General features: G+C 39.2%; 1 pseudogene; it reads left to right on the top strand.

Moving 5' to 3' along the window:
• Positions 1–255: 255 nt before the first annotated feature.
• LOC101125162 (26S proteasome regulatory subunit 10B-like) lies at positions 256–1,503 on the top strand (annotated as a pseudogene).
• The last annotated feature ends 4,342 nt before the right edge of the window (positions 1,504–5,845 follow it).

Raw genomic sequence — 5,845 nt, forward strand, 5'->3', positions numbered from 1 at the left:
GCTTTGATTGTCTATCCATCAGATGAGTTAGTTGCACAGACAAGAATTGCAATTGAAAAAAACTCTTAAGAACGTGATTGAAATTGAAAATTGGGGTGGGAGAGAGGTGAGGGATGATAAATTACTTAATGGGTACAATTTACACTATTCAGGTGATGGCTACGCTAAAAATCGAGACTTCACTATGACACAGTATATCCATGTAAAAAAGCTGCACTTATACGCACTAAATCTATCATTAAAAAAAGGAAGCAGCTTCTCATCATGGCGGACCCTAGACGTAAGGTGCTTCAGGACTACCGCAAGAAGCTGCTTGAGCACAAGATCGACGGCCGTCTTAACGAGTTAAGGGAACAATTAAAAGAACTTACCAAGCAGTATGAAAAGTCTGAAAATGATCTGAAGGCCCTACAAAGTGTTGGGCAGATTGTGGGTGAAGTGCTTCAACAGTTAACTGAAGCAAAATTCATTGTTAAAGCTACAAATGGACCAAGATATGTTGTGGGTTGTCGTCGACAGCTTGACAAAAGTAAGCTGAAGCCAGGAACAGGAGTCGCTTTGGATATGGCTACACTAACTACCATGAGATATTTGTCAAGAGAGGTGGATCCACTGGTTTATAACATGTCTCATGAGGACCCCTGGAATGTTTCTTATTCTGAGATTGGAGGGCTATCAGAACAGATCTGGGAATTAAGAGAGGTGATAGATTTAGCTCTTACAAACCCAGAGTTACTTCAGTGGGTAGGAATAATGCCTCCAAAATGCCGTTTGTTACACAGACCACCAGGTATGGGAAAAACACTCTTGGCACAAGCTGTTGCTAGCCAGCTGGACTACAATTTCTTAAAGGTTGTATCTAGGTCTATTGTAGACAAGTACATTGGTGAAAGTGCTTGTTTGATCAGAGAAATATTTAATTATCCCAGGAACCATCAACCATGCATCATTTTTATGGATGAAATAGATGCTATTGGTGGTTGTCCGTTTTCTGAGGGTACTTCAGCTGACAGAGAGATTCAGAGTACTTCAATGGAGTTACTGAATCAAATGGATGGATTTGATACTCTGCATAGAGTTAAAATGATCATGACTGCAAACAGACCGGATACACTGGATCCTGCTTTGCTGCATCCGGGGAGATTAGATAGAAAAATACATATTGATTTGCCATATGAACAAGCAAGATTAGACCTACCGAAAATCCATGCAGATCCCATTACAAAGCATGGTGAGAGAGATTAGGAAGCAATTGTGAAGCTTTCAGATGGCTTTAATGGAGTAGACCTGAAAAATGTTTGTACTGAAGCAGGCATGTTCGCAATTCGTGCTGATCATGATTTTGTAGTACAGGAAGACTTCATGAAAGCAGTCAGAAAAGTGGCTGATTCTGACAAGCTAGAGTCTAAATTGGACTACAAACCTATGTAATTTACTCTAAGATTTTTGATAGCTGCATGACAGATGTTGGCTTAATGTAAAAATAAAGTTAAAGAAAATAATGTATGTATTGGCAATGATGTCATTAAAAGTATATGAATAAAAATATCTATGGGTAACATCATAAAAATTAGTAATTCAACTTTTAAGATTGATACAGAAGAAAAGTGTTGTTTGTTAATGTTGCATTTATTGCAGCAAGTTGCAAAGGAAGAGTGTGTTGAAGCTTTTCGTATTTGCTGTGTGAGCATTTTGTAAAACACTGAAAGTGGTTTGAGATAGTGGCATAAGAAAGTATTTCTTATGACCTATTTTGTATCATTTGTCTTCCTCATCTAAAAAGTTGAATAAAATCTGTTTGATTCAGTTCTCCAAAAAAAAAAAAAAGGAAGCATACTTACATATGCCTTTTATAGCTCCATAGGTAAAGCCAGGTAATATGAACCAATGGAGATAGAAACATGTTCTAATAGCATGTTCTCAAGATTTGCTTACAAAGATGTTTCTCTGTCAAACACTTCCGTTCTTGAAAGAAAACAGCTTGTGATGCATCTTAAAGAAACCATGCTTACATTTGCCTTTTATTACTGGATATCTCATCTTCTACCAGTAAGTACCAATGAAGAAAGAAACATGCTCTAATACAAGCTTGTCCAGCCCACGGCTGGCACATGCGGCCCAGGACAGATTTGAATGAAGCCCAACGCAAGTTTGTAAATTTTCTTAAAACATTATGAGATTTTTTTGTGCAATTTTTTTCTTTTGTAGCTCATCAGCTATCATCAATGTTCGTGTATTTTATGTGTGGCCCAAGACGATTCTTCTTCCAATGTGGCCCTGGGAAGCCAAAAGATTGGACACTCATGCAATATATTCTCAAGGTTTGCTTACAAAAATGTTGCTCTGTCAAACACTCCCATACACTGAAATAAAACAGCTTGTGATGCATTTTTAAAAAATAAAAAATTGAAAAATTAGGCCCACACTTGAGTTACATCATGAGTTAAATAATCTTTCTTTTCTTTTTTTTTTTTTTTTTTTTGAGACAGAGTCTCTGTCTGTCACCCAGGGTATACTGCAGTGACACTATCTGCACTCACTGCAACCTGCAACCTCTGCCTCCCAGGTTCAAGTGATTCTCATGCTTCAGCCTCCCAAGTAGCTGGGACTATGGATGTACACCATCACACCCAGCTAATTTTTTGTTGTTGTTGTATATTTTTTAGTGGCGGAGTTTTGCCATGTTGGCCAGGCTGGTCTCGAACTCTGGCCTCAAGTGATCCACCCACCTTGACCTCCCAAAGTGCTGGGATTACAGGTGTGAGCCACCGCACCCTGCTGAGTTAAATAATCTCTCTTTGTGTGACTTAGGAAACTTAACACCAATTGCCACTGAAAAAAAAAAAGTATTCTGAAGGCCAAACTGTATTTATATGCATTGTGTAGATGATTCTGTTACTATGCATATCCTGATATAAGTCTGATTTGTGAATTTATAAATGCATGTACTTTTAACTTGCATATCTGTGGTATCAAGAGTTGTGGAACTGTGTCTCTATCCCTTGCTTATATTCCCAGGAATATATAATCCCTTTGCTTTCTAGTCAGTTAAGCAAATTTCCCTAACCTGAACTAATTCAACCTAATTTTCTCTTCTGGGAGTAACTGGCCTATCTTCTACAGATTTTTTTTTCTTTTTTTTTTTTAATAATAGAGACGAGGTCTCACTATGTTGCCCAGACTGGTCTTGAACTCCTGGGCTCAAGCGATCCTCTAGCTGCGGCCTCCCAAAGTGCTGGGATTATAGGCCTGAGCCACTGCACCTGGCCCAGATTTTTCAATGATAAGAAAAAAGTCTCTTTCTTTATTTGTGCTTTTTCACAATGATCCTGTTCCACTTTGGAAGCAGTTCTCCAATATATACATCAGTATTTATGGTAGCTGCTGCCACACAACCACCAAAACAGCTTTCTAAGAAACTACACTTCTTTACTGGTTCTATCTATTTCCTCAAGTTCTAAATGGTAGGTTGTAGTGCTCCAAGATTCAGTCATGTGATCTCCTTTTTATCTACTTCTCTATCTATCTAGGTGATCTCATTTCACCCCAAGACTTGAAAGATCTCAAATGTATAACTCCAACCCTGACCTCTACCCTGAACACTTCATACTCATATCTAGCTGCCTATTTGATATCCCTACTTGGACATAAACTTAAAATATATAAAATAGAACTCCTGATTCTCTACCCCCACATACAAACATATACACACACGCATATACACAAAACATGTGCCTCCCACAGTATACCTCAACTGAATAAAAGGTAACTCTGTTCACCCAGTGTGTCCAATTTCTCAGGCTGAAAACTGGGAGTTATCATTGGCTTTTCTCTTTGTCTCTTATCCAGTCTATATCCAGGATCCAACCACATTTTGCCCTTACCTCCATCATCGTCCTGATCCAGGCCACCATCATCTCTCACCTGGATTATTACAACAGCTGTCTAACTGGCCTCCCTGCCTCCACCATGCCTCTCACCACAAAGCAGTCTGAGTAAGTTCTTAAAATATTCAGTTGGATCAGGCCAGTTCTTTGCTCATAATACTATAATGGCTTCCTATTTCACACAGGATAAAACCCAAAGTCCTAGCCATAATTTACAAGACCATACATCATCTGTCTCTCTTTGATCCTGATGCTCTTGCCTTATCTCTTACCTCATCTCCCCCAATCCCTTCCACTCTCACTTTGATCCAAGTACACTGGCATAACCTTAAACATGGCAAGTAGCTTCCCCAAGACCTTTGCTCTTGCTGTTCTCTGCCTGGGCTGTTCTTCCGTGAGATGACCTCTGCTTCGTTCAAATTTCTGCCCAAATGTCACCTTATCAGGAATATATCTAACCATCTTATTTTAAAAAAGCAAGTCTGCTGCCCACTCCTCCTTTATTCCCTTTCCCCAGTTTCATTTTTCTGCATATCCCTTGCCACCTGTCATATACATTTTTGTATTCATCAACTGTCTTTCCATACTTCTCAATACACTCTAAGAAAACAGGGACTTGAGGTGTTTTATTTTACCCTATCCACAGCAACTAGAATAGAGATTGGCACAAGTATTTTAAAGCATTCATTGAATAAATAAATGAATGGATTTTAGAGACCTCAAAACATTATGTTCCCAATGGGCTGGCCACATGGTTGCTGGCTATGCCAGAGGACATTCCACTGGAATTGCCTTGCTTCAGCCAAAAGAACAAATGATGTCTGGGCATCATGTTGAGTATTGAAAATACATCTGGAAACATTATCTTACCCTGGTACCCAACGCTGGAGTGCCTCACCTGGACTACTACATGTAGCGTTAGCTCTTACATCTCAAGAAATATCCAAATAAAAGCAAGTATAAAGATCCAGAAAATGGAGAGGACTGCCAGAATAAAGAGCAGGACATTTCAGGCTGGAGTGACAGAAGATGAAGAATATGATCAAACTCTAGAAAATCAAAATGCTGTGATCAAGCCCAAGGTGAACTTCTATACCAAATCCAGGATCAAAAAAAAAAAAAAAATGGAGAGGAACCCTTTAAAACTTGAAAGGTTGTGTGGTGGATGGAAAATGCATGGCCTATAAGATAGGCACAATTGAGTCTAAACCCAAGATCTGGCTGCATGTATGACCTTGGACAAGCTACCAAACCACTACGAACTAGTACCTGTATATAAAATTCTGATAAGGTGCCTGCATCACAAGTTTGTTAAGAAGACAGTGCACATACAAAGTACACAGCAAACATTTTTTCTCTTTCTGTGGTGAGAAAAATATTGGGATAAATAAAACGAAGTTCTAAACCAGAAGGCAAGCTTAGGCAAGTTTTGTTATAGGATGGGGAAAGAATCAGGTGAATTAACAGAGGCAGAAAATATATATTATCTTATATTCTTTCTGCATTTTACAATCTTCAAACTGTTTTCACTGATGTAATCTCCTTTGACCTTCACGAACTATCTTGTGAAGTAAGAAAGGTAAGTAAAATGAAACCCATTTTACAGATGAGGAAAGTGAGGATAGGGATTTTTTTAAGTCCCCTAAAACAGGTTCCATGATTTTCCCACCAATCCAGAGGGCCTCTTCATAGAATTCAAGTCACTTCTCAGAAAAGCTTAGTCACTTAGGAGAGAGCCTCTGTGGGTGATTAGCAAAGATGTCTGAGGAGTTAGTATGTAAGCAGAGTCAAGAACCACCAAGCTCTTTCTCAGCACACCTCTTAGGCCTGTTATGAAAAGATTCAACTGGATGAGCCCTGGGTCTGACTCTCTGGAGCAAGTCTCTCAGTCCTCTGCTTGCTTTCCTTAACTGGGCATGAATGCAGTCTATCAGTGAGGCGTGCCCATGGCGATTTTC

The sequence above is a fragment of the Gorilla gorilla genome, chromosome 10, assembly GCF_029281585.2.
Source record: "Gorilla gorilla gorilla isolate KB3781 chromosome 10, NHGRI_mGorGor1-v2.1_pri, whole genome shotgun sequence".
NCBI lineage: Eukaryota > Metazoa > Chordata > Mammalia > Primates > Hominidae > Gorilla > Gorilla gorilla.